This window comes from Manis javanica, chromosome 1, assembly GCF_040802235.1.
Source record: "Manis javanica isolate MJ-LG chromosome 1, MJ_LKY, whole genome shotgun sequence".
NCBI lineage: Eukaryota > Metazoa > Chordata > Mammalia > Pholidota > Manidae > Manis > Manis javanica.
This window is the reverse complement of record NC_133156.1, coordinates 201698258-201717388: the sequence shown is the minus strand read 5'-3', so window position 1 is coordinate 201717388 and position 19131 is coordinate 201698258. Positions and strand designations below refer to the sequence as shown.

The following is a 19131-nucleotide window of genomic DNA, read 5'->3' as shown; positions in this document are numbered from 1 at the left end:
GTCCTGTATATAACAAGAGAGCAAGAAAACAAAGATTTAAGTGTCACACTTCCTCCAAATATCCTCTTTGAAAGGTGTGGGTGGCGACTTGATACAAATGATGCATAAATACCAGGTCCCTGCTTTCTCGTAGTCATTAACATTGTGCTATTGAGCAGCACGTCTGATTCATAAATTGAGAAAACAATGTCTGTGGGAAGATAATAAGTTCTAGTTTCCTGGATTCTCAAGCCACAAGTCAGGGGGATCTTGGTGGAGAAAAAGGCACTGGTTTCACCCTCCCACCGCACAGCAGGGAGGAAGGAAGAAGGCAGTTTTGTGGGCGCCTGGTAACCTTTTCCTTTGGATTGCTCTGGAGTTAGGAGTTCTGGTTTACACCAATGGAGAAGTAGAATTCATTTTTAAAGAAATAAACAACACTAGCAAAATCAGATCTCCTCTGAACAAGGAGCAGGACCAAGAAAAGAATGCAGCAGTTTAGAAGGCACTCTGCCGTATGTGCTTGACAGCCTGACTGAATAATGAGCACTTGCAAATGAGGCTGGCACAGGAACCCTTTCCAGGGCTGCATTTTATCTCAGGGCCCATTTGCCTGCAGCTGAGGTACTATTACCAGTCGAATGTGGATGTAATGTAGCCACGTGACACTGGTGTAATTTCTATTTCTAGAAAGATAGCAGAGAAAAACCTTCCAGTGTAATCATGCCAGTGTATGCTCACTGTAGGAGGGAAAACATTTTTTTTCATTTTGCTCCTGGAGCTGAACTACCAAAGTTGAAATAAAAAATAAGGCTCTAAATTAAAGGGAAAAAAGTCTGTTAGGAAACATTGGCTCATGTGCTTTCCCACTCCCAGGAATTAAACAGTTTTCAATAATCCTGTTTTGTTTTACTTTGCTTTCCCAGACACATGCATCAATAAAGCATTCCTCTTCCAAGAACCAAAATGAAATATGAGGAACTATTTTAAGTGAGGGTGGATTTTAGCTTTAGATTGTAGGCCCAACTGTTTGCTTAGGTACCCATTCTGTGCTAGGCAGCAGAGGGCATTGCCAAGGAGAGAAACTAAGGTGGTGAGATGTTCAACACTGACTTTGTAATGCATAAACCCACCTTTAGAAAAACATTCATCCCTAGAAGTCAGGCACCCCCAGAAAGGTCATCCTCATATGAGTTGGATAGGAATGTCCCTAGTACCAGCTAGATGCAACTTAACTATGCCAAAGGCCTGCCAAATTTTCAAGAGATGAGTATCCTGCTCTCTCAGACACAGTGTTCTAATATTTCTTCTGTAAGGGCAACATCTCTAAATAAATCCAAACTGATGTTTATTTGAAAAGAGCAAATAGTTGGTGTGTCCAGGAACTGAAGTCACAGGATATATAAATTCTAGCACCCATCTAAACAAAGGGGCCTCCAAAGGACTGTTGGTATTTATAAGGACTGCAGAGTCTGGAGTAAGTATTTTCATAGCAGCCAAGTAAGGTTCTAATGCACAGCATTACTGTTCCATTAGCCAGCGGATTAAACCTTAATGATACTCTTTAAATGCTTTACACCAGGGCTATAGATAACTCACCCACAGCATGGATCCTGGAAGCTACCTTAACTCTACAGTCTACCCTGCAGGTTACTGTTCTTCTGACTTGAAATTCCTAAATGCCTGATTTCCTCATTTAAATCAAGGGTCAGCAAACTAAGATTATAGGACAAAACATCCTCTCTTTTTGTATTGTCTGTGAGTGAAGAATGTTCTTACATTTTTAAATGGTTGAAAAGAAATCAAAAGAAAAATATTTCATCCTGAGATGTAAGAACTGCATAAAATTACAATTTCAGTGTCCATAAATTAAGTTATATTGGAACACAGTCTTGCTCATTCATTTACATATCATCTCAGGCTTCTGCCCTATAACAGCTGAGTTGAGTAGCTGAGGCAGAGACCTAGGCTCACAAGCCTAAAACATTTGCTATTTGAGCCCTTTAGAGAAAAACTTTTGTTGGTCCCTCAATGTAAAGCATTATCAGTCATTTCCAACCTTTAAAATAATCCAAAATGCATTATTACCAATTTGTTATCAATAATCCATGTCAGTCTCTGTCAAAACTGATCATTCCTTCACAGTCCAGCCTGCTGTTGCCACTTAAGGAAAGCACAGGAGAGTTCTGGGTGGGCTAACCAAGGATCAAGGCCACAAAAGTGATACATTTGAAAATTTCAGGATTGACTTAGGCAATGTGTAGCTAAAAAATATGAGGGACTCTCTCCCCTCTCCCCAACCAACAGATATACCAGAACTTACCAATCAAGACAGTGTCTCTCTCTTCAAAGAAGACACTGAAATTCATTGCAAAGAAGCTGCCAGTGCTCCAACCTATTTGGAGTGTACCTTTGACAAAGCCTTCAGGAACTCTCTTTATTACCTTTTTAAATAGTCTCAATAATGGCAAATTTTGATCCATTTAAACCTACATTCAGTTCATATTTTTAATATTAAGTCACTCAGAACTACAATCTGATTAACAAAGAAGACCATTGCCTGAAATAGAAGGGGACCTGGAATGTTTGTAGAGTGAATTGAGCTGGTTCAATGTAAAACAAGGCTAACGCAACTTAAAGGAATAAAAACCAGCTGAAGACACACACATACATCCATTATCTGTGCCCTAAGCCTACATATCCTCAGTCTTTCTGTTTCTATACTCATTCAGATCTCAAATATTTCTGGTTTTCTGCACCTCCAAAAGATTTTCTCCTTCCTCCACTCTACTCCTCCCATCCCCAAGACTGTCTCATCGCCCCACATCTGACTTGTCTCAGCTCCCGCTTGACATCTGGCTGCTCATTCCAGACTTCCATAGTCTTCTCTCTCCTCCATCTCTCTGACAAGTTCTAATCAATATGCCTAGGAAGCTATAAAAAAATGCCAGAGACAGTCAAGACTTAAAAGTGCATTCCATGTTCACAACTTTTCAGAGGGAAATGGCCATTCCTTGTGCGTGATAAGTCAACTTGGTCTAGGAAAGATTGCACAAACACTCCATACCACTGGCCATGGTAGCTCTCCACATGGGGGAAAAAAAATAAGGGAAGCAGGGATCTATGGAGCAATATGGTAAAGGAACTCCACCTGGCTGAATTCTATGTATTGAGTCCAAGTAGAACTTCTCTTGGGGAAACACAATACTGCATAAGGAGGAAGGAAGCAAAGGAAATGAGAAGTCAGTAGAAATAAGCAAGGTCATTAGAAAGAGAAGTACACCTACCAAAATTAAGGGACAGGAAGGTGAACCACCAGGAAAACACCCCCTCTGGAGTAGAGGGAAATGGTAAAATGACCAGTTCACTAGATTTTCTATGACATCTCAAGTAATATGACCATGTTCTAGTTCTTTATAATGCTGTATGGTTACTAGGAAGTTTTCCTATATATTTTTTTATATTCCCATTTCTTACAGTAACCTAAGAGGATCTCTTCTTTGTAACCTGGAAAGGATCTGTGTTCACAGAAATGCAACTAATTTCCTACACATTTAATAACTTGGTTGTGACATCATGAGCAGAGAATTCTATACCTGCTTTGTACAGCATCAGTATCTTTGTAGTGTTTATAATCCCATGTGACTTCCTAAAAGGACAATATTCATTTGGACCCTCTGACAAGATTTTCCAAAATTAGTTTAATGACTTCATAGCTTCCATTGAATGTGTCATTTTATGGAGTAAAATAAGAGCAAAAAAATTAACTTAACAATACCTAAGAGAGTGACAAGACAGTCTAAATTACCAGCTAGTTATCTGTACAGCAAATGTATGTTATCTGTAATCCTTAATTTCTACAAAATGCTCAATGGTTCCACTATGCTTAAACAACAATAACAAGTACAGTATTTACAATATCTAAAGAAAGTTAACAATAGAAGCATCTCACAGATTCCTCTTATTGTGCTTCATATTCTGTTATAAAAATAAAAATAAAAGATAGCAAATAGTAATTTATTCATTCATACACTTATTAAATAAACATTCACTATATGGTATGAATTGAAGACAAACTGAATAAGATCCTGTCCTGTCCTCATGAAACTCACTGTGAAAGAGAAAGACTTCTAAATAGATATTACAACAAAGCAGCCAGGAGGCACCCCTGATCCAGTCTGTGGTGAGGAGACAAGAGTTCAAAAAACCCCAATTTCCTGAAGGAATGGTGCTTGAGCTAAGCCAAACGGCAGCACAAGGCACTTCCTGCCTTGATGGGAAGGCTGATCTCTGCGGTTTGACAAGTAACATATGTCAGGACCTCCTGACCAAAGGAACATCAGCACAGATCCATGAAAGTAAAACACTGTGAGAGTGAATCTATTTTCATTTTCAAAGAGTCCTTTTATTAACATACAAATTCTCCTGGGAAGGTTTGAACTTCAAGTCTTTCAGGTAAAACCTTATCCCTAGCAATTGGTAGAGGACACCAAAACTCCAAGGAGAGATGGAAGAGGAATGGTTTCCTAGGAATTACTACTTGGTCCAGCACTGGCTATGCACTTGCAAGAATTTAGACTGGACAAAATATACTGTTACAATTACTTCACTTGTGTTTTTATGTTTTCTAGAAAAGGGGAATCATGCACATTTCTAACATTCCCCATTTTGACTGTGTGTCCTGACCATCTCCCTACCCTCCACTGGGTACAGACAATTGCATATTTATAATGGAGGATCATTAGTCAATATTGTTCACGTTTTCTATTTTTTGTGCCCAATATTAAATGGAAAGTCACAGAGTAATAAGGAATAGTTAATATATAACATTTGGGAAAAAATTGTTTATTAACACAATTGCACTGAATAGAAAGAATATGAGCAATAAAATAAATTTGAACTTGCACTTCAATATCATTGAATTCAAACTTGCCCTACGTAACACCTTTCACAAATGCAGGTCTTGAATTTTGTTTTATTCTGTCATTACTTAATTGACCAAATTCCAAACAGTCTTTCAGGAGACTTACAGACTGACTGACTTCAAAAGGCATTCTGACAAAAATAACTTGAAATTTCAATGAGGATGAAGGATGACTCTGCCAAAGATGAGCAAATCAGTAGGCATAGGGAATTTCTCACAACACCGCAATGCAGATCACTTCACAAATAACTCAGCAAATCCTAAATTTTTATTGCACTGAAAAACAATTGGGGGAGAGGACAAACCATCACTTACTTGTGAAAAGCTTCACTAGTTTATCACAGTAATTTCCCTGGAATTCACCCTGAAGTTATTTGAAAAGAGCAGCAAGAGAAAAGTAAATCTGTCTTAATTACTGGCATATGCAAAACATAGAATGATTGCTTTATATAGGCCATTACTCCAGATGCTGTGACTAGGTGAATTTCCTCAGTGGGCACAGCATTTCTAGGCAGACCATGTTAGTGATATTCACTATAAATAGATGAAGATGAATGGAATGCTTAGGTTTCGTGCCACTTGATACGCAATCATTTCAGATAAATTATAGATTGATTACATTTAATTATGGAAGTACCACATACACATAAAGTATTCTAAGCCTTTGCCACTCATTCATCTAACTTTCTACACAAGGGAAAACTGAGAGCGTAAGTAAGGGAAGAAAGTGATTCAGAAGTTACCAACTTCATACATTTCTCACAAAAGTTGTGTTTAAGGTCTTTGATGACTCAGGACCCCATATGGAAAAGACCTTGTCAGTTTGGCTACAAATACAAATAAGAACTAGTACTCATTGGTTATCTATAATTTTCTCATTGTCTCTATTTTACAGGCATGAGAACTAAAATTACCAAAATTGTAGGTAAATTTCCACAAAGTCAATGTGTGAAGGGTCCAAGGACAAACTTTCTGCCTTATTTCAAAATTTGCATACTCTCTGTCCACTCTCCAGTGGCACCTCACAGCAGTAGCCTCAAGTGTCAAGAATCAAGATAAATACCTGATGGCAATTTAATAAAGATACTTCTTCCTGGGATAGCTAGACATAGTATGATAGAATAACAAACTCTGAAGTGAAATGATTATAATGGTGATACAACCTATTGACACACACAGAAGGTGGGGGGGTATTTTTTCTTTTAGGGTTGAGAAAGCCCTCCTGCAAAATAACAATTTCAAAAGGGTCTGGAAGGCTGAGTAGGAGTTCAACTATGCCTAATGGCAAAATGGGTAAAAGGACTAAAGGAAACAAAAAAGAGGCACTTCACATACTGTGGGAATCAAACAGTCCAATGTGACTCAGAGGTAGTTTCCCCCTTATTCTCCATTTTCTTGATTAGCATATCTCACTTTTTGCCTTTCCTAATAAGCCTAATTTTATACTAATATTAGAATTAACAAAAAGAGGTGATATTAAAATGGCATCTAATGCAATGATGAAATTGTAATAATGTTAAAGTGCCGAAGAACTAAAACACAGATAGTGACGTCTCCTCTTTGATCCCTTTCTTCAGGGTCTCAATGTCTTTAGCACTTATAATTAATGTTTTTTTATAAGGTACAGAATCTTCAAAGAAGAAATAAATAAAAGAAAAATCACCACTGGAATATACATATTTAGATATGTTAGATATTTAGACACTTAATAAATTCTCTTCTTGACTTTTTATTTCTAAACAACACTATCCTACAGGTTAACATGCCTCAGTCCGATTCCCTTCTTTTTTCTTGAACATTTGTTGGTAAATCCTAGGGAAATGTTCAGTGACAAAACGTAAACATCATGGGGAAACCTGGGATAGTAACTAAGATTCCTGCTAGACTTTTGCAGTACCTTTCTAATTTATGAAGTTCTTTATAGATCAAGCTAAATTGCCAATTTAAAATGTCCACAGCACCTGGAAAAGATATTTCATCTGACACTTCTTTCTCCATGAGAGAGAAACTGTACTCTCAATAAGCAAGTGCCTTTGTGCTGAATGGCTCCTCAAACCTGGCTTCTGAAATTTCTAAGTATGCCACTTTAATAATTTGTTACATAAGCTACTTATAGTGCCCATTCTACATGTAATGTTTGGAAGATGGATTAGCTTAGTTGTCTATAGATATATTCTTTGCCTCTTGCAAGATTTTTAAAACTGATTTTTATGATTAAGGGGTGTCTCTTCTGCTAACCCCTAAGTCACTCAAATTCTCTTTTGAAATGAACATTTCAGATAATACATGTTCTCTATGGGCAGCCTGTCCACTTTTCAAATGTAACGATCCTGCCATCTGTAGATACGACATTTTCAAATGATACTGGCATAATCCAGGAGAAAACACCATCCTTTTATTATATTCAAAATTGATCTGACCCTGAGCCAGCACTTTGGGGAATTGGGCTATATAATCATGTAGACCCTTTCAGGAAATGGCTTATTTATGGATTTATTTTTTTATATACAAAAGATTTCACATGTCTGGCTTTATAAAATTGCATCTTCTCTTCTCCTCCAATATGTTTCCAAAGTAGGAAAGCTGTATATGGCAGGAGGGTTGAATTTCTACATCAGCTAGGACTCTTATCATCTGCTATATATTGGCTCTAATGATGATGCATTAAGAATATGTTTATTATGTATCTGCATCCAATCCTCTCCAGCAGATTTGTACGGTTCTCATTTACTGAATGAAGTAGTCCTAACGATGGCTTCATATTCTGGTCACTGCCTAATGTTAAAAAGAAATCTGTAAATTTATTATTTGAAAATGTTGATTTTTCCTAAGGAATTGGTATATTTTGTTTTCTTGGATAATAAGATTTCAATTAGTCTGCATGTGCTTTTTCCACCATATAGTTTCCACTTAGTAACTCATTATTATTCTATTACAATTTTGATAAATAAATCATACTAAGTATGTAGTATAAGTAACAAACTCTCATTTTGAAGAATTTTTCTAATTTGAACTTGTCCCTATTTTTTTTTTACAAAGGCTGAAGATATGTGGTTAACCTGTACATCTATTTAAAGCAATAAAAAATAGTCCAACTAACTTGCTCATCTTTGAAATGGTATGTTTTAAGTAAGACCTATTTCCTTAGGCCAATAAGAAATCTATAATCCATTAAGCCTTTATGAACAAACCTAAGGCTTCTGAAACTAATGCTTAAGGAAGATACAGTCAAATAATGGATTTCAAAGAAATATAAGGTGATTACAGAAGACCAAGGGTCAAACTCCTATCAACATGATTCTTAGAACAGAGCCTTCCAAATGGCCATTTGGAAAGTTTATATATTATCTAACCCAGAATATAAAAGAAGATAGCAAGGAAGGCAAGAAACAAAATTTAGAAAGGAGTTTAGATAACAAAATTTAGATAGAGCATTAGAAAGTAAAACAGAGTAGTTATTCTTTGAAAGAATCAATGATGTGAACGGGTATTTATAAGCTGAAGAGAAATCAGGAAAATTAATATTAACAAAGACATTGTTGGTTTTGAAGTTTTAAAAAATGCCATTTTAAAGTTCCTTTGTTTGCAAAATGCAGAAGTACTTTTTTCCAAAGTATTCAAGCCTGCTATGAAAAGTCAACACTATAATCCATGAGCTCTGGGTAGGAAAGCCATCTCTGTGCTGACTTCAAGTGGAGTTTACCTGTGGCAGAGACAGGGAACTGTTCCACTAATAAAATTTCTCCTCTCCTTCCTTGTACAGGTAATAGAACTTTTGAGTTGGGCACATCGCCACGCAATAGAAAGAAGGAATTTTCCAGTCTCCCTTGAAGCTAAGTATGGCCACGTGGCCAAGATCTGGCCAATGATAAGTGAGCAGAAGTGATGAGGGCAACTTCAAAGTTATGCCCTTAAAGGGGAATCTAGCCTCCTTCCCTTCCTATGAGACTACCCACCTTGGACCATGCAGATGAGGGCAACCCTTTACGTTTACTAGGACTGAAAGACAGAATTCTGCATATTCTATAGAGAAGAGCCAGCTTGCTCAGATTTCATTGCTCAGACTCATATGAGAGGTAAACAAAGTTTGATTTCCTTTTAGCCATTTTTTGTTTAGGCCTCTTTCACCTTCTGCAGAAGCTACGCAATAATAGTAAGCACACTGAAGCACTTACCACATGCCAGGTGGTATTCCAGGTGCTTTTAATATACAAACTCACCAAATAGTGCAATAATCTAAAAAGTAACTTCTTATCTATATTTAAAGATATAGAATTCAAGTACGGAGAGTCACATAATGGTAGATCCAAGGCTTGGAATCCAGGCAGTTTGGCTCTAGAACCCACATACTTGGTCACACGATTTAACATAATGGTATACAGTTACCATATATTAAGTGAATATTTGTTTAATACTTTAAGAACTTATTAAATATATTAAGTACATTTTAAACTGTTTAACTGTACTTAGAAATCTATACATGGATGGATTTTTTTACGTAATCACTGATTCTCCTCTTTTATAAGGAGAAAATGATAGCTGCACAGGGTCGGCAGAGTCCTCCAGGCTACTCTACCCTGACCAAAGTAAAGGGTGATAGTGGAAGAGCCATACCCGTGAAAAAGACATTCATCCCCTCAACAAATTCAAATGGAGCCTCTTTCAAATACAAGATTGTCCAGAGATCTCTTTTGTGTTTTTCCCTTAAAACAATAGGCCTTTTAAGTATGGTAAGTCCCAGAAAAATGCTTTCCATAGAATGGAGAAAAGGTAATACTGACAAACATAATAGGATATTTTATTTCTTTTCAACTTTTCTTCAACTTCCAAAATGGTATCTGGTATTTATGTGACAAAGAACAGAGCCAAACTCTTTGAGTTTGTTTTTCTATCCCCAAGAGAAATGAACTCATAAAGATTCTTCTTGCAGAGATTCTAGTTTTTCAATGTATCAATAATGAATAGCCACTTTGCTTCAGAAAACTTTAATTAAAGTTTCAGATATGAACCAAGAGCCATAGGGCTTTATGTATTCTTGAAATAATGGAGAATTTAACCAATTAATAATAAAGGGAGCAAATGATTAGTTATGGATTCAAGACACAATTTTTTTCAGTCATCTTTATGGACAGTTATAGATTACAACACCAACCATGTTAAAGTTGAGAATGTCTTGATGATGATTAATTATTAAGACCAATTCTATTAAGGTGACTTCTATCCTCCATTTTTCAATTTGGAAAATGTGTTGCAATTATAATTTGTAAACCTGAAAGTTGTACTAATGTAACATAAAGCTATTTTATAAATGTGGAATGTTTTTAACAAATATTCCCCCAAATTAAAGGAATACTTGGTTTCTGCATATGAACACCAAGCACATGGCTGAATATGTCTTTAATCATGCCAGCTTCAAGGAGAAGACTCTATTTTATTGAAATTTAAAGTCCTTAAGATGTTTAGAAGTAGTCCTACATTGTGTTTTTAACTGAATTTTAAAGGAAGTAGAGAGAAATAACAGTTCACAGTATTTGTTGCCAGTTTGATAAATAAGTCTGCATAGGTTATTTGCTACCGTCTATCAGATCATCCATCCATCAATGCATACATATTCATTCTTAACAGCTAGAAGTTTTACTGTGCTATAGTCCAAATGTAAAGTTTCTAAACTCAGCTTGTCTAATCCGCTACCCATGGGTCACAAAATCTGGAAGTGCATTGCTATAAATTGATCTTCTTAGGATCTCACCAAAGTAAGGAGAAGAATAATAATTAGTCCACATTTTTTCCCTCTAAGCATGTATCACCCCAGAGCATGTCCAGTTTGATCACAGCCATCTGCATCATTAGTCAGCAGTCTTTATATTAACTCCAAACTTAAATTTTCACATACCCATCCATGAGCTGCATACATACATTACAGCATATAGTTTTTGGAAGGAAGACTGTTACTACTATGCCTTATTAGTTCTCTCAATACCAAAAAAGTTTGGCTGGTATTGAATTGACAAATTAATTGAAACTCATGAAAGTTTTATTAATCACAATTCAACGTAGCCACATTTCCCTTCTTCAGCTTTCTTTTCTTTATATCCAACTTAAGTCATTATGATGCATTAATTATGTGTCTATCATACCTACATCTGCAGTTGGTTATCCCTCTGAACAACAGCACTTTGAAATCAAGTCCTAAACACTATCTTTTAACTATTTTCTGTAAACCTCTCAAGTGTATTTCAGTGTAAGTAATAAAAGCTTTTGATATGCAGACTATGCAACAAAAATTGGCATTTTTGTGATTAAGCCAGTTTATTGGAAGGCATCCTGACTTCTGATTTTGAAACTCAATAAACCAGAGATCTCACCTCTACGTTCTTTTTTATATGTTTCAGGTAAACAAGCAATTCCATTTACATTTCAATACTTACTACCCTATAAAATATGTAGGTAAGTATATCTATATCCTACATAATTGTTAATTGGAAGCTTTTGACCACTTATCTGTATTTGCAAAAGGTGACACTCCCAAGATACACAAGACCTCGGCAGAGTCTTGTGCTACAAATAAGCTCATCAAGAATTACAATATAGGAAATCTTTGTCTATATAGCTTCAGATAAAATAGCATTTTATAGAGCACAACAGTAATGTAAATATACGTAACTTATCCCAATTAGCTGAAAGTCCCAACACAGAAGATTACAGTCATAGATATGTTAAGATGCAGCAGAAAGATATGGCTTATTTGAGAAGGTTGCTTACATTCATCCTGACTATGGACACTGAAAAATGTGTTATACTGTTATCTATTCTTGACAAAGTGCTTTTTCTGACTTGGCACACTGAAATAAATTGTCAACCAAACCCTAGAGAGACAAACCTAAAATGTACCCAGAACTCTGAACATTTAAGTAAATTTTTGATAGAATACAATAGGAATCAAGGACAATGTGATCTATTAAATAAACTAAAAAGGCTGAAAGGGCTGAAAATTTTCTAGGCCCTCTGGAGATTTGAACTAGCTTTTATTAAGTGGGAGCTGAAACTATTCGAAAGATCAAGGAAAACCTAGGTAGAAGGAGTAGCAATGGACTACAGACACATGTCACTCAGTCCTCAGTCTCCTTCTGTATTCACTGAGTCAAAGGTTTTCAGGAGCAAACTAAAGCCATTTTCAGCACTGGTGTTCAGGGACTGAACTGTGCAGCTGGGTAAGATAGAAACAGAAATGTTCCTCTTTTCTACTTGAACCCCAGAGGAAAACAATTTTACAGAGCTATAGAAGTAGATCTTACTAATTAAAATCTATTTTTTGTACCACTCCAAATTTTCCTCCCTTTATTATCAATGAGTTGTGTTCTGAAGAATGGGTTTTACATCAGCTTTATGAAATGTGAAGTACTTATCAGTGTACAGTGTGTGCTAAATACATATTCAGCCTCTGTTAATATAAAGGTACTTGTTGATCTAATTGCATTTAGTTTAACTCCGTAAAATTAAACTAGTATATTATCACCAGACAAGACTGTTTAGCATATGATTTCAGAGACTCAAAGGTTTATGTTTTAAGAAACTGAAATAAGTCACAAAGCTATCAACTTCGATTTAAATAATATTCTTCTATAAGGTTTAACCAATAAGGTAAATTAAAGTAGATATGATTCACAAATCTTTACAAACTCAATGTAAAAATGTTCATTAAATATATAGGGTCCTAAAACTCAAGTAGCAATAACATTTTGTATTCATATTTTTAATCTGTTCACATAATTCTTATGATAATCCAATAGCTAGATTTAAAATTAATTCATATAATATATACCTACCAGAGGTAAGAAAAATGTTATTTGTTAAACTTAGGATTCAAGTCACAATTTCAGGCTAACTGATTCATAACACTTTAAATCATAACTTAAATCAGTAACAATTAATATTTAAATAACCAATGCCAAAAAATCTCCTTTGTTACCAGACTAGGTCATATCAAATAACAGGTAGATATGCTAATAGGCATGGGCCACAAATTTATGAAAAAGTCTATTTGTGGCTTGTTTTTCTTAATATTATTTACCGATGTCCATGCTTTGCAAAATCCAAACTGCTTTGTTGCATGAAACATAAGGCAAAGAGTCTCCTCCAAACTGGAATCCCCAGTGTTCTTGCCCTTGGAAGTTATAAAAAAGGGAGAAACGGTCAACCCAATTTCCTGTCCCTCCATGCAAAACGGGTTTGTAGAAATAACTTTGGTCTCCACGTGTTGCCTCACAGTTGTGTTCTTTAAAATGAGAAAAGAGAAAAGCAATGACAGTCTGAGGCTTGTTGATTATTCAAGGATGACTGGTACTTTAAAAATCAAACCTAATACCAAGCAGAAGAAGCCTCTAGGCTTCTGTCTTACAAGATAATTAAATTAATCACTGAATAACTAGATTAATCTATTGGGATTTAAAGAGCTGGAAGTGGGACACCCTAAAAAAAAATTACCTGATATAAAATAAGAGTCAAACATCACTGAATTCATTGACTAGTCTGGGGCTGCTCTTTAATGTCACTATGGCATTGCATTTTTACTAATAAAATAGATGACATCTGACCTGTTAAAGCAATATTCATACTCATTAATTCAGAACTGTAGCACCTGTGACCCCTAAGAAAACAACCATCCTTGAAAAGCCAGCCTGCAGCTGGTGCTCAGGTGTGCACACTGAGTCTTTTGTCTTTAGCCCTGGCAAATATCCAGCACAAAAATTATTTTGTCATTCATAGGAGAAGCTATTTTATGGACAAAAGATTATGAATTTCACAGCTGACTTGAGACCTACTCAAGTCAACAACACTGGTTTCTACTTTGCAAGTAGGATTTGTTCTGTCAATGCAGATTTCTCAGTAAGTACATTTCCCTTTCAAAGGCTGAATCAGATTTCAAAGAAGTATTTACATTTTTTTAATACAAATCAAGTCACTCATTATATTAGCTCAAATTCAAAATTGATGCATTATTTGTGCCCCTCCTCCTATTTTTCAGTTAAAATGCAAACAGATTTGGTTTCTAACTTTAAATACTGACACTGGGGTATAATCAAAATGCAGAAGCATTGGTTCAGATGGACTACTAAACTGATTAAGGGCTGAAGTGGCTTTCTCTTGTTATATGGGTTATTGTATGTCTTTTTAATAACCAATTCTTTAGCTTCTTGAATAATACATAACAACATGATGCCATATGTTTGGCAACATATGCATGAAAAAAATGAGGGGTTATCTACTCTAATTTGTGCATTTATTTTCTCCCTTTTATTTGGTTTCTGGTTTATCATTATTACATGTTTGAAAGCTTAAAGGTATGTCAGGTTAGGCAAAGATCAAGAAGAACCTTAACTTTTTGATAGGGGAGTCCTCTAAGTGTGAACATCTCTAAAGCCTGAAAGGCAATTTAATCAGTCACTAAGTAGGGAGAGTCTCTTTAACAACAGGCCCAAACTGGCATTAGTCCTGGTCATCTGAGGAGAACCCAGAGAGACTGCAAATGAAATAGCAATAGATTTAATTGCTCATTTTGAATATTTGTGAAAGCCTGAGACCTTGCTTGAAACCCAGTTTAGACTCTAAACAATCTCATTTTTCACTGTAATTGGTGATCAGGGCCAATATACTGAAACTGTGTCTATGTAAAAACACCACCAAACAACTATTTATATGATTCCTGTTTCATCTCAAATACTTCCATCATGACTTTAAACCATGATCCATTAAAATGACTAATGACTTTCAGCACTGCCCCTTACCCTTTCTGTGGATATATAGACAAATATCTAGGAAGTTGCGTGAACACTAGAAAAAAAGAAATGGAAAAAAGAAAAGGGAACGAGAAGCACTTGGTAATCAGTGATATAACTTTCCTTGGGAAACCATCCCAAAACAATTTCATTCATGGAGCCGCGTGCACACTGTTTCTGAGACGGTCTGCATATTCACTGAGAGGCAGGATACAGGGCACTAAAGAACAAGGAACGAAGGAACTCAGATTTGGTGAATGAGCTGAGCCCACGATCCATCCAACAGTGTGACCTTGAGCAAGTTATTTAATTTCTCCTGGCTTCATACTCCTCATCTGTAAAATAGGGCTAGGTTGCTAAGCTCTTTGGTAATAATTAGAGATGTTTGTAAGGCACTTACTAAAGTGCTGGATACACAGGAGCTGCTCTAAGTAGTAGCTGTAATTTTAGTACCTAATATAAAGGGATCCCTCTCAAGAAAATCATTGAATGAGAAAAGGGATATTTTCTCAATACTTTAATTGCCTGGAGCTGCATGTTGGATCCAAGGTCCTTTCCCATCTACGATTTGTTATTTGATGCACTTTTTTTTTTTTTTTTAATGAGGATGGTTGACTATGATTTGGTTACGCTAACCTTAGTTACTATTTGGAACTCAAATAAAGATACAGCATGTAAAAGAAGATATTCTTATGAGTCCTAATTGAAAGGTAATCAGGTTTTAATAAAAGAATTTATATATTTAAAAAAGAAAAATACTCAAACATCAATGTCTTTGAAATTTTACTACACAGATTTTTACTAGGCCACATAGGTTTCCTCTCTAAACTGGTGGGAAATCAGGAGTTCTGGCTTCCAGGGACACTTCTGTCACTAATTGTGAAGCACTCAATCTCTTTCACCTTTAATATGGGAGGCTGGACCTCTTAGGTCCCTTCAGTGTGTCTGGGAGCTGTTTTAGAATAAAACCCAGTGTAATTTGTGAGGGAATCAATCTTTCCTCCTGTATGTGGTAAATCCCCATCTGTAACAAATTTGTCTTCATATATATGAAATTATGACCTGGTTTCCTCTGGCAGACCCCATGTGGACACTCTCAGTTATTCACAAAATCAGGCCAAATTGTCACCCAGGAAAACTGGAGAGGCGATGTGTTCCCAGCCTACATTGTCTAGACTAATTTTCTTGTTCCCTTTGATGCCACCATGGGAGCTCTGCCGCTACCTCTCTAGAAACAATTCTTAATTGCATTTGCTCAAATTATCCCTTCCTCAACAGTCCCCTCCAAGATCACACTACAATGCTGTCCTAAGATCCTCAGAAGAGGAACTCAAAATTGTCCTATTCTGTCCCCTTCCAAGCAGGTTCCTGCAAATAGACTCATGAGTAGAATGGACCTCATGACATGTCTGGTTCTTGGAATGGACCTCCTTATAGGGGTCTTGAGGAGTGCATTTCAATGAAATAAAGCTTGTCATGTTGTCAGTCCTGGATGATATATATATATGCACCCATAGAGAGAAAGATCTCCAAACCGTTGTTTTTGCAATGTAGTATTCTGTGAGTTTTAGCATAATACTAGGTACACAGCAAGTACTAAAAATACTTAGGCTTGATAAGAGATTCATCTTCTTAAAAGGGTTTTTATTTAAGCTAACATCTATTCCACACTACAGTCACTTATTAAAGTTTGATCCATCTGATACTAAGATTCAGACAGGTTTGTCCTGTAGGATATAACCTTGTCTACTGCTTCTCCAATAAAAAAATAGATAGGACTCTGAAACATGTGTGCACTTCCAAGCTGTCTTTGGCCCTAAGCACACAAAGTTCCTAACTTTCAAGATATATTGGCTTTAGTTGTGGATAAATTCAGGATTGAGATCTGTGAGTGGATTTTATTCCTTGGTTGAGCAGGATTAAGGATCAGTACACTTAAATCTTGATCATCTTTGTACTAGAACAAGTTATCTAACCTCTCTGGGCCTCAGTTTCCTCATCTGTAAGATGGAGAAAAAGTTACTATCTAACTCACAGCTTAAATGAAATCACAAGAAAGCTTCATATGTTGTGTTTTCTGAAAGTCAGTTTGAAATGCAGACCTTCATTCTCATGGAAAAGAGCATTGCTCCACCAAATGTCAGCTCCCACATACCATGACCTGTCTGGCTGCACTTTCTGTTGACAGGTTCCCAGATCCTGTTTCAAAGAGTTCTATTCACAGAGCAGCAGAAACCATCTTTTACTTAATGCAGTTTGGAACTCAGGAGAGATTTACTAAATAAACTGGTTTTATATACTGCAGTTCCATGTCCACAGCCTTGTGTTTTAGACCATTAGAACTAATGGGAGTAGAAACATGGAAGGTAGAAGAGAGAAAAATAATCCTTCCCTTTGAATTTGATTTAAAATATTTCCCAAATTTAACCGATGATAATGACACATTTTCTTCTCATCCCTGTAAACTATGCATAACATGTCCTCTGATGTTATTGAGGAAATAAATGTAAGTTCCATATCTAGTTACCATGCTATTAAATTTAATGGATATTTTTTTCACTCTCATTGAAGCCTCTTGTTTCAAACCAGAGAAGGAAGTCTAATTTGTCTTTAGATTATTGCTGAATATTCCAAAAATGGTTTAAGATTTATCCTTAACCTCCAGTGTTAGTATAGTGATAGCTCTGGATATGAATGTTTACCTTCTCCTTAATACCCTGTTCTAGCAAAACATGAAACTAAATCTTCCTCAGTGGCCTTCAAGTATTAAAAGCATCAAAGAAAATATCAATCAAGTCAAATGATTACTGGATTGATTTCCTATTATACAAGATCAAGACTCAACCTCTTCTGTCAACTTTTGTCAGATAAATTAAGAATTTTTTTGTTATTTTGCGATTTGGGGAGGGGTGCTGCTTTGGGTTGTTTTTTGTTATTGTTGCTTTGCTTCTCAGCTGATCCAGGTCCTTGCTACTCCAAGTGTGATCCCAGGACTGTGATCATCTGCATCACCTGGGAGCTTGGAGAAATGCACAATGCCAGACCCCACTCCACAGCTCCAGAAAGAGATTCTGCATTTCAGCAAGGTGCCCCAGTGTGCTTTGGAACAGCTAATCTCATTGGACAGGATTATTTGTTCCCTTTCTTCACCCACAGTTTAGCTAACTCAAACCAGGAATTAAGTGATTTTTTTTCACCTACTTGTGATCTTTTGATCCAGGTGGTGAATGATCGATAAAGCACTGTCTATCTTCCATGCCACCTGAGTCATGGCTTATCAAGCCCCTTTCACGACATTTTTCTTGCCAAGTGTTTAGTTACTTTCAAAATTTTCATATGTCCATCAGTATCATGAAATTTCCTCGTGTGCAAAAAACTGCATAGCGCTCTCAGCTTTAAGCAGAATAATTATTTAATAGATATTATTTAATCAAAATGATATATTAGATTTCAAGGTCAGCCCACACATATTTAGAGTTAAGTGCAGCTAAAAAGCAGTTTGGGTGCCTCTGGCTCCATTTCGGAGTCCAGGAGCAGAGAGGAAATGCAGTCCAAGGGGAAGGAGAGACTGTGCTGTTCCTGTTAGTGCTGGGATATGCCAAGGCAGCGGCTCAAGTCAAACAGGCTGCGCATGGATTATTCTGACCAAGACTGTTTATCACCCCCTTCTTTTGCTTCTTGGATAACCTAACTGGCCACTTGGAACAGTTTGCCTTAAAAATGGGTAGAACAAATTTCTGTGTCCTGTAATGCCCAGCGCATATTCATAGAAAACTAAAATTGCAACACTGTAAATGGAAAAAAAAAATTAACCAACTGCCACTCAATATATTTCATTCAGAATGAGGCTTTGAAAGAAGCAATGATCCTTTGTGCCCAAGGCTGCTCAATTTGAGCACTGCATCCTGTACTCTCTGAAATGATATTTTGTTTCTATTTGGATTCCAGGCTGCTAAAATAGAGTCTTCCTCAGGTAAATGTACAAGAATACAGCATATCTTGTCCTCAAATGATTCTCCTTATAGAATGGTGTATCCATTTGAAGTTTACTTGTTATTACTTTAAAAATTAAATCTGTAGCAAATATTAATCAAGGTAATACTTTGAAAATTATTAGAGAATATATTCAAATTGAATCTATAAACTGCATGTGGATGTCTTGGTGCCATTTTTATGATGCACATATTTATATGTATAAATTTATTTATAAAAATATGTGTTGTATGTAATTGATATAAACTAATTGAGAGAGAGGAGACTGGAGAATTTGAGATGAGACTAACAAAGCAGAGAGACCATTGCATCTTAATTTATAAGGTTCCATTTATAATCATCATTCGGTGGAATAATGGGTGTTTTTTTATATACATTACTATGTTTCTTAATATTTTTCACATTAAAAACAGAGAAAACAAATGCAATGTCCTATAATTTGCACAACCTAAGTTCCAT

The 19131-nt window shown here is 36.1% G+C and overlaps 1 protein-coding gene across 27 annotated transcripts in view; it reads right to left on the bottom strand.

Moving 5' to 3' along the window:
- The window catches only part of NRXN1 (neurexin 1), a 1077010-nt gene that overhangs the window by 351853 nt on the left and 706026 nt on the right, over positions 1–19131 (bottom strand). The gene's annotated exons all lie outside the window — the stretch shown is intronic.